This window comes from Myotis lucifugus, unplaced genomic scaffold (genome assembly GCF_000147115.1).
Source record: "Myotis lucifugus unplaced genomic scaffold, Myoluc2.0 scaffold_899, whole genome shotgun sequence".
Taxonomy (NCBI): Eukaryota; Metazoa; Chordata; class Mammalia; order Chiroptera; family Vespertilionidae; genus Myotis; species Myotis lucifugus.
Genome location: NW_005871947.1, coordinates 32,907 through 43,646, shown reverse-complemented (window position 1 = coordinate 43,646; position 10,740 = coordinate 32,907).

The window sequence follows — 10,740 nt, the reverse complement described above, 5'->3', positions numbered from 1 at the left end:
AAGCAGCCTAGGAAGGGGAGTCAGACACTCAGCAAAACAAAGCGCAGAAAGGCTTTCGCGTTCACACCTGGGCTTCCCACAGGACAGACCACAGACCACTAAGGGGAGCCCCTAGACTCCATCTCCTCCCATCGCCCCGTTCCGTTGAATTACCGGCCATGCAACAGCAGAAAGAAAACTGAAGAGAACGGAAGCCCCCCGACAGCCCTCTCTGTCCAGGATGTACTATTACTTCCTCGGCTCTGCCCTCACATGCACCTTTAGTTCAGTCGGTGTAAATCTCTGATCATCTATTTCACGTGTTTTCCTCCTTCATATAATTTTTATATATGACATTTTCTGTGTAATTGACAAAATCACATTTTGCTGACTATTTCATTTACACCAGTCATTTGAAACGTTTTCAGGTTAAAAACATTTCCTATTATTCTTTTTGCTGCCCGTGGTTTTGCAAATATTGACTCTATGTCTTTCATCTTCTCAGGAGATTTTTAATTTGGTTGCAACTTTGACCTTTTCTCACATACGAGTCCCAGGCAGCGCCCGACCCTCACGGAAAGTCTTAAAGGCACAGTCTCTCGGGAAGCACAGCGCACTGTTGGCAGCTCTTTTAAGGTTTGAGCAAATGAAATCAGACAGGGGCTCGGGCACCATTTCCTACGCTGCCAGCTCATCACCACAGGCTCGCAGGAAAGGAGGACCTACCTGGAGGGGAAGCTGTCCATCTTCACGGCCACAGCTCTGGACAACTCAGGGGGATGTCAGTGCGGCTTCAATTCAGTCCTTGCCAAAGCGCCCAAAGGACACATCGGTTTACGGACATAGAAATGGGAATTTAAAACATAAAAATATCCTGGTGAGAAATACACGTTTCCTAGGTCTTAGAAGCCGGACCCAGGACGTCTGGGGAAACCGGTGGGAGGTGGGGGCTCAGCCTTCCCGGGATTCTCCTTTCTCCCCTTGGCTGGGCGGGAGGCGGGGCCCCCACCGGTGACAGCGCTAAAGCTCCCCACGGAGGGGATGAGAGGCGGAAAGCCACCTAAACAAAGAGCGAGTGGAAAAGGCGGATCTTGTAAAACCGGAGTTAACCAGGCCTAATGCCTATTAGTTGTGGGTTAAAAACATCAGGTTTCCTTTTTTTGGGGAAAAAGGCAAATCAATTACACCAGCCGGTCGGCGGTTCAGGTTGGAAGAGTGGTGGAAAGTAACTGCTTTAATCAGGAAATTCTAAACACCAGGTATGGGGCTCTCAAGGCGTTTGATATTTTATTGCCAAGTTTTAATTCTTGAAATTTGCTTTCATCTTTGTTTTCCTAAGAAAGGTACTCAGGGGCGCAGTGGGGAGTTAGTTGGGGGGGCGGGGAGGCGGGCGAGAGCCTAGGAAGCTTGCAAAGGAGCCAGAAGTTCAGAGTCAGGAAGGGCCCAGAGGGGGTCCTGACCACACGTGACGGGAAATTCTTCCCGGGCCGGAATTTCAAATTGGGCTCGAAGGAGGGAGCCCTGGACAGATGGGGAAAGGAACTCACACAAAAGCTTCCCCCGTGAGGCTGGCGAGGTTAGGCAAACGCCAGGCTGTGACTTTGGAAATTAGGATTAAATTATATTTAGGAACTACCTGTGACTTGGACGCACTCAGTAACAGAGTAAACACTGGAGCACTGTGCTCTGTGAGAGGGGGGTGGCACAGGACACCTGAACTTGGGGTCAATTCTGGTGTCACGGGGGGAACCAGAGGCCAAGCTGAAACCACCTCCCTGCGGAGCGGGGAAGGGCCACTGTCTGCTCCCACACCTCCCCTCGGGAGGAAACTGTTTTTATTGGGGGTGGGGCATGAGAGCCAAGGGCGGATGCAGCCATCCAACAGCCAGCAGGATGTTCACTGGGTAGCGCCGGCCATGAAAGCCCCGTGGGGCCTCCAGCTCCCGGTGCCGCGGACCTTCCTGGGGGGCCGGGGACTTGGCCGGAGGCTGGAAGCCGGATGTGGGGGAGGACGGTGCCTGGGAGGCTCCCCCCACCCCCAGGAGCTGCAGGGAGGCGTAAAGGAAACAAAGAAAGTGCTCACAGTCCATCTGTGGGTTTACATGTCTTCTCTGTGGAGGCAGCAGCAGCACCTCCTTATCCAGAGGGGCTGGGATGGGACTTCTAGACCTTGAACTAGGACCCTGGCACAGGCCTCCCGTGTTCAGGGGGGGACTGGCCCCGAGTCTGGCGCTGGGGGAGTTGAGCCCCCAGCCCAAGGCTGGCAGCCTCCTGCCCCACCAAGCCCCTCACCTGAGGACGGAACTCGCTGAGGAGACTGCGGTCCTCAGGGTGCGGAGGGCGGGGAAGGCGAGTGGTCGCAGGGCAGACAGCCTGGTCGGTTTCCGGATGGAAAGGCTCTGGTGTTGAGTGGCCAGGTGTTTGCTATGGGGCTGGGGACCCACAGGCCGTTCACTGAACAGGCATTTAATGTGTTTACCTTGTCCCTGTTAAGGGCTGGGCTCTGGGGACCCAGTTGTGGGAGGTGACCCCGCGTGTAGTGAGGGAGAAAGGACACTGTCATTGAGGGAACTGCAAACTCTTGCTTCTGCCTCTGAGTGGGGGTGGCTGGTGACTTTAGAATGGCTGCCGGACACCTCTGCTCGGTCACTGTGGGAATGACAGTGTCCTCTTCTCCCTCACTACTCAACCCGCAGGCTCCAGCCAGCGATTCTGTGTCGGAGACCACAGAGCACCAGGCCCTGGGGAGGAGACGCTGGAGTGGGGGTCTCCAGGCCCAGGCGGCCCGCCTCCTCCCGACAGATACTCTTGGCCTTGGGAGTTCTCGTACTGCCCTCAGAGGGGGGCATTAAGAACTGGGCCAGGAGACAGAGCTGTATATAAAATCACACAAGTAAGCATTTGGCTTAAAACCACCCACCCAACCAAGAACAGTCAAACCAAAAAACATCATAGTCAAAAGACGGACTTCCCGTGTCTAAGGTTCAAGGAAGAAAACACATTTGGAGATGCGATAGATGTTAGCTTGGTCGAGAACATACAGAATTAAACCCCAACCAAAGAGTTAACCAAAAGGACAGCCACTTCTGCAGTACAACGATGAGGTTTTCAGGTACAAGGCTACTGTTATCATAGAACTCCTGGGACGCATCGTGTCTTACCTGTCATTGTTCCCGGAACATTCAGGCTGGGCTGTGGCGTCCCTCCAGCGTCGGATGGCGGGGCCTCTGACCCCACCCCCCTCAGCACCCAACAGCTCGTGATGAAACCTCGCCCATTCATTAACAAGTTAATGGCTTTCTGTTCTCACCAATGAATTTAAACAACTGGAAACCGAGTCTGCATTTGCCGCACGTCTTGGTGCTGGGGTTTAGAAGGACGGGTTTTTGCTCTTGCAAATTTGCAATCTCAGTGGGGAAGACAAGCTCCATCCAGTGCCTTGAAAGCTACATTGTCCTATAAACTGGGTGGGAGGAAGAGAAGGGCTTGGGAGAGGACCACGTGTGTGTGAGTGGGGGAGTGTATTGTAAGAATTCCTCTATAGACACATCATAGATTATCTCATCAGTGAATGGACAGTGGTGTGTTCCTGCATTTCGCAGTGAACTCCCGTGGACATGCGTCCTGGTGAGTGCTGGAGAGGGCATCGGCTGGTAAATCTCTAGCCCTGGAGTCACTTGGTGAAAAGGCAAACCTGTCCAAGTTAATTTCCCTCCCTTTCTTCCCTCTCCCCACGCCCCCATGTCCTTACCAGCTGGCTACAATGCCTCGTAATTTTTTGCTAATTTGTATGTGAAAAACAGCATCTCATTGTTGTTCGTATTTGCATTGTTTCCTGTGTTTTACGGGACGCTTGTACTGCTGATCCTTGGATAACATGGATTGGAACTGTGTGGGTCCACTTATATGTGATTTCTCATAAATTCTGTATTTTCTCTTCCTTATAGTTTTCTTACACATTTTCTTTGCTCTAGTTTATTTTATTGTAAGAATAGAGTATATAATAGATAGCACATACAAAAATGTGTTAATGGACTGTTTTTGCCCTGGGTAAGTAATCAGCCATTAATAGTTAAGTTTTGGGGGAGTCACAGATTATATGTGGATTTCTAACTGTTCCTGGGGTCAGTGCCCCTCACCCCTGTATTGTTCAAGGGTCAACTGCTTTTCTTTGTTCTATGACTTGTCAGGAAGCTTTTAGAGGAACTTGAACTGGCTTGTTTTTGGAGACTCAGCCAGGCCATTAGCTCTGAGAAGCCCTTCCTGTCCTGAGCCAGGAAATCCAACAAAGAGGAAAGAGAAACAACTCCCAAGAATCGGAAGCAATGCTGACTTCAGGGCAGCTTGTTCAAGAGTTTACGGTGGAAATAAGACAAGCTTGATGCACTCACTGGAAATCAGTGAGGGTAGCAGAAGTCTGATTTAGCGTTTTAGACATGACTATGATTTAGAATTCTTTCTCACCAAAATTTTTCTCCTTCCAATCAAATTCAACAAATATTGACTCCCCAGCTCCTCTGTGCTGAGCACTGTGAGGAGACAGAGTTCTCCCTCCCTCCCCCTGCCACCCAGATAAGACAAGCCCAGTAATCTATGCTAAGTGCCATTTTAATGTTATCAAAAAGCTGCTAATTGGGACAGGGCAGTCATTTCCTGATTCTGAGGCCATGGCCCCAGCAGACAGATGGATGGGCAGACAGACTCCTAGGAGTGAGCCTTGGGAAGGCAAGCGGGGTTCCACTTGGTTCCACAAGACCTGGAGAATCTCGTTGAAAGTGCCTCCTAAGTGGATCTCTCCTGTGTTTACATCCAGGCATTCTTCGCAGTTCTTCCCAGGTTTGAAGTGGATTGAATGCAAGGAGGGAGGGGAGTGCCTGAATCAGAAACGAAGGAAAGTGCTCTGGTGAGAAGGCTTCTGAAGGCCAAGGGTCCCAGGGACTGAGAGGCGAGCCCCGCCCTGCAGACAGCCCAGCCAGGCTGGACTCCTGAGCTCAGGGAATCGTGAGCTAATAAATGATGACAATTAAGTTTGTGAAATTTCACAGCAATAGAAAGTGAAAACAAATACCTAAAAACATTTGTATAAGATAATAAGGGTTACAGTTAATAAATTATTTCAAAGTGAGTACCATGGAACCACTACTCAGGTCAAGATGAAGATTATTATTAGAATCCCAGAAATCTACTTCATGCCTCCTCACAACCACCATCCCCTCCTCTTCCCCAAAGCCAGCTACTTTTCTGATTTCTAATCCCATAGGTTTATTTTTCTGTGGATTTGAAACTGTATATACTTTTTGCTCAAATTTATGTCGGTGAGAGTCATCTATGATGTTTGTGGAAGTTTGCTCATATTCATTGCTGTAGATTATTCCACTGCATTGCACCAATACAAAGATTCATCACCACTTATTTATTTTAATTTATTTTTAATTATAGTTGATATACAATATTATATTAGCTTTAGGGGTACAACATAGTGATCCAACATTTATATACTTAATGAAGTTATCACAGTAAGTCTAGTAGCCATCTGTCCCCTTACATAGTTATGGTATTATTGACTCCATGCTCTATTCAGCACCATTTATTAAAAAAAAATCATTCTTATATTACTGCTCTACGATACCATTTTCATTGGGAATCAATTGATTGTGTGTTTGTGAGCTTGTGTTCTTATGCCTTATTCTGTTTGGTTTGTCTACTTCTGCCAATACCCCTCTGTCTTAATTACTGTTAGGGTCGCTGAAGGGGGAACGCACGAGGCCAAAAGGGGTAAAGAATTATAAGTTTACTAGAGGCCCAATGCACAAAATTCATGCAAGAGTAGGCCTTCCTTCCCCTGGCTGCCGGTACTGGCTTCCCTCTGGTACCCAGGATCCGGGCTTCCCTCACAGTCCTGGCTTCATCCGGAAGGTCATCTGATCTAATTAGCATATTACGCTTTTATTATTATAGATTGTTACATCTGCTAGCAGAAGGGCTGAGACCAAAATGGCATCAGCAGGGCAGAGTAGAGGGAGCTGGATATTTATGTCTCTTGTTAGGGTCAGGCAGAGCAACTGGTCAGACCAAGTGCAGGTGGGGGCCAGCTGTTGGTGGTCACTGGAAACTGGTTGAGGTAGTTTACTGGGAGCCAAAGGCTGTTAATCATGAGACCTATAAGGAGAATAATAGGACAATCGCCGGGAGGCAAGAGCCCTAAGAGCATAATGGAGCGCAAGAATGTACCTAACAATTACTGTAAGTTTATAATAGTCCTTGATATTTGGCATAGCAAGTGCTCGACCCTTGATCTTCATATTCAAGATTATCTTGCCTATACTTGATCTTTTACATTTCCATGTAGTTTTTATTTATTTTTTTAATTTATTTTATTTTTTTTAAAATTTTTTAAAATTAAATCTTTATTGTTCAGATTATTACATTTGTTCCTCTTTTTTCCCCTCATAACTCCTCTCCTCCCAGTTCCCACCCCACCCTCCGCCCTCACTCCCCACCCACTGTCCTCATCCATAGGTGCACAATTTTTGTCCAGTCTCTTCCCGCATCTCCCACACCCCTTTCCCCCCCAAGAATAGTCAGTCCATTCCCTTTCTATGTCCCTGATTCTATTATAATCACCAGTTCATTCTGTTCATCAGATTATTTATTTACTTGATTCTTAGATTCACTTGTTGATAGATGCATATTTGTTGTTCATAATTTGTATCTTTACCTTTTTCTTCTTCTTCCTCTTCTTAAAGGATACCTTTTAGCATTTCGTATAATACTGGTTTGGTGGTGATGAACTCCTTTAGCTTTTCCTTATCTGTGAAGCTCTTTATCTGACCTTCAATTCTGAATGATAGCTTTGCTGGATAAAGTAATCTTGGTTGTAGGTTCTTGGCATTCATCACTTTGAATATTTCTTGCCACTCCCTTCTGGCCTGCAAAGTTTCTGTTGAGAAATCAGCTGACATTCGTATGGGTACTCCCTTGTAGGTAACTGACTTTCTTTCTCTTGCTGCTTTTAAGATTCTCTGTCTTTTGCTCTTGGCATTTTAATTATGATGTGTCTTGGTGTGGTCCTCTTTGGATTCCTTTTGTTTGGGGTTCTCTGCGCTTCCTGGACTTGTAAGTCTATTTCTTTCACCAGGTAGGGGAAGTTTTCTGTCATTATTTCTTCAAATAGGTTTTCAATATCTTGCTCTCTCTCTTCTTCTGGCACCCTTATAATTCGGATGTTGGTACGCTTGAAGCTGTCCCAGAGGCTCCTTACACTATCTTCGTATTTTCGGATTCTTTTTTCATTTTGCTTTTCCGGTTGGGTGTTTTTTGCTTCTTTGCATTTCAAATCTTTGACTTTATTCTTGCGCTCCTCTGGTCTGCTGTTGGGAGTCTGTATAATATTCTTTTTTAAAAAAAAATATATTTTATTGATTTTTTACAGAGAGGAAGGGAGAGAGATAGAGAGTTAGAAACATCGATGAGAGAGAAACATTGATCAGCTGCCTCCTGCACACTCCCCACTGGAGATGTGCCCGCAACCAAGGTACATGCCCTTGACCGGAATCGAACCCGGGACCCTTCAGTCCATAGGCCGACACTCTATCCACTGAGCCAAACCGGCTACGGCTAATATTCTTTATTTCAGTCAGTGTATGCTTAATTTCTAGTTGGTTCTTTATCACAACATCGAAGGTCTCATTAGATTTCTTGTAGATCTCATTAAGTTTATCGGCAGTTTCTAGAAAATTATTGAAAGACCTTAAAAGTGTGGTTTTGAGCTCTATATCCTCCATTTCTGACATTTGTGTCCTGTTTCCTTGTCTCCGCATTTTTTATGCTTTCTTGGTGCACCCCCTAGTGGTCTTTGTGTGCAGTCTTGTTGTAGTTAAGCCTTGATTGTTGTAGGTAATACTGGGGGGGATTTGAACTCCAGGCCAACTGGCTGTGAGAATCAGCTGTGTCTGCAGTGGGAGAACTTCTGTCCTCTAGGGAGGTGCTCATCTAGCCTTTGCCTGAGGCTATCCGGCAAATGCCTCTGTGCAGGGCTTGGGCTGGGCGGGTCCCACAGGATCAACAGGGTGGGCGGAGCGAGCAGTTATGGCTGCTCTCAGTCCTGTTCCCAGGGGCTCTGCCTCTCAGAGTCCCAGCAACCACTGCAAACCTCAGAGAGAAAGCTGCCCTCCAGTTCCGACCGATGCCAGACAGTCCCACTTCTCCGGTTTGAGTCTGGGTCTCTAGAGACTCGCCCGGATCTGGAGCTCAGAGTCTGAGACTCCCTCCCGATTGAAACAGACAACCGCACCCTCAGCCGCCAGCCCGCTCCGCGCGTACCTCCACACCTTAGTATTTGACTTCCACAGTATTGCGCCTTCCTTAGTATTGCGCCTCCTCTGAGTCTCGGTATGCTTTTCTCTTTCCTTCTAGTTGTAGAATTTCCCCTCAGCCAGCTTTCCTGTGGTTCTTAGTGATGTCCGTTCCGTCTTTTAGTTGTATTTTTGAAGTGGTTGTGCGAGGCAGCAATCTCGGTGTTTATCTATGCCACCATCTTGGTTCCTCCCTCCATGTAGTTTTTAAATAAATTTCTAAATTTCCCCAAAATTCTGTTGGGATTTAGATTAGACTACATTGATTCTTCAAAGGGGAGTTGGAATGAACATTTGTATCACATTGAGCCTTGCAGTCCATGAAGATTTTTTCAGGTGTTGTTTAGTTTCAATAATTTTTATCGTTTTCTATATAGAGGTTTATACAGTTTAGTTAGATTATTCCTAAATATTTGTTTAGTTTTAATGTTAAAGAAAATGGTATCTTTTACTTCCATTTTTGTGGTTGCAGATATTTATATTGACCTTGTATCTACTTGACCTTATGAAATTGACTTGTTCTATCAGTTTGCTTGGGCTGCCATAGCAAATGCCACAGACCCAGTGGCTTAAACAACAGATGAAGTTGTCTGCAGGTTTGGTTTCTCCTGAGGCCTCTCTCCTTGGCTTGCAGATGGCCACCTACTTGCAGTGTCCTGAGCTTTCCTGTGTGTGCAGGTCTCTGACCTAGTCTCTTCTCATAAGAATACCAATCATATTGGACTCGGGTCCACCCAGATTACCTCATTTTGTCTTAATTACCACTTTAAAGGTCCTATCTCCAACAGTTATTTCTGAGGTACTGGAGGTTAAGACTTCAACATATAAATTTTGGAGTGATCCAATATAGCCTATAAAATGTACCAAATCCCATAGTTTCTCAGTAGATTCCTCTGGATTATCAACATAAAGAATCATATTACTGGTTGGCTGGTGTGGCTCAGTTGGTTGATCATCCTCCCTTGAACCAGGATGTCACCGGTTCAATTCCTTGTCAGGGCATATACCTGGGTTGTGGGCTCCATCCCCAGTAGGGAGTGTGAAGAAGGCAACCAATCCATGTTTCCATTTCTCTCTCCCTCTTCCTTCCTCTCTGAAATCAATTTTTAAAAAAGATTAAGAAAGAAAAGAATGAGTAGGAAAAAAAAATCATATTACCAGTGAATAATTATATTTGTTTTATATGTAATATTCTACATTATATATATTCTATTTATTATCTGCTTATTTATTAAGTGAAATGAAATTCACAGAGCATAAAATCAACCATTGTAGAGTGAAAAATTCAGTAGCATTTGGTATATTCACAATGTTGTGCAACTATACCTCTCACTAATTCCAAAACATTTAAATCACCTCCAAATAAGACCTCATGCATATTAAGCAGTTGCTCCTTGGTGGTTGGGTGGAGGGTTTCCAGATAAAATATAGGACACCTAGTTATCATTAAATTTCAGATAAGCAACACATTTTTTTTGGTATAAGTATGACATGCACTATTTGAGACATATAAAAATTATTTGTTGTTTATCTGAAATTGAAATGTGCCTGAAAGCATTTTTATTTACTAAATTTTTTTTGCATGCTATTTGGGTGCATGTTAGAATCGAGGGAGCCTGGGCCATACAATGGCCCACTTCTCCCATATTAGCATCATCAAAGCATCCCACTGCATTTAGAATTTTGAATGCATTTATGGGGAAAATATTTTTTCCACTTAAATATGATTAAGTTTTTAAATATTTAGCTTTCATAAATTGAAATAGTATTTAAGCAATATCTGAACTGAAACTACTTTTTCCATTTATATTCTTTGGTGCATAATACCACAAAAAAACAAAACAAAACAAAGCAAAAACCAAACCAAACATTAATTACTAAATAGGCAACTTACATTGTTTATCAAAAGAGAAAAAAATAGTAAAAGCAGAAGAAAGAAAAAAAACGAAAGAAAAAAGTAATACAAAAATTCTATTCTAGGCCAAAACCGGTTTGGCTCAGTGGATAGAGCATCGGCCTGCGGACTGAAAGGTCCCAGGTTCGATTCCGGTCAAGGGCATGTACCTTGGTTACAGGCACATCCCCAGTGGGAGGTGTGCAGGAGGCAGCTGATCGATGTTTCTCTCTCATCGATGTTTCTAACTCTCTATCCCTCTCCCTTCCTCTCTGTAAAAAATCAATAAAATATATTTAAAAAAAAGGGGGGGGACAACACGTAAGAGGAAAAATAAAACAACACGTAAGAATAAAATCAAGACCTTCCCCACCGGTCGCTTCAAACATTGAAAAGATCTGTCCCCGGGTCGCTGGCTCCCAGCGCTCTGGGCGCCCCCTGGCGGGGGTGCTGAGACCACCCGTCCCGCCCCCTCTCGGCCTGTTCCAGGCCACGCCCCTGAGCATTTCCCGG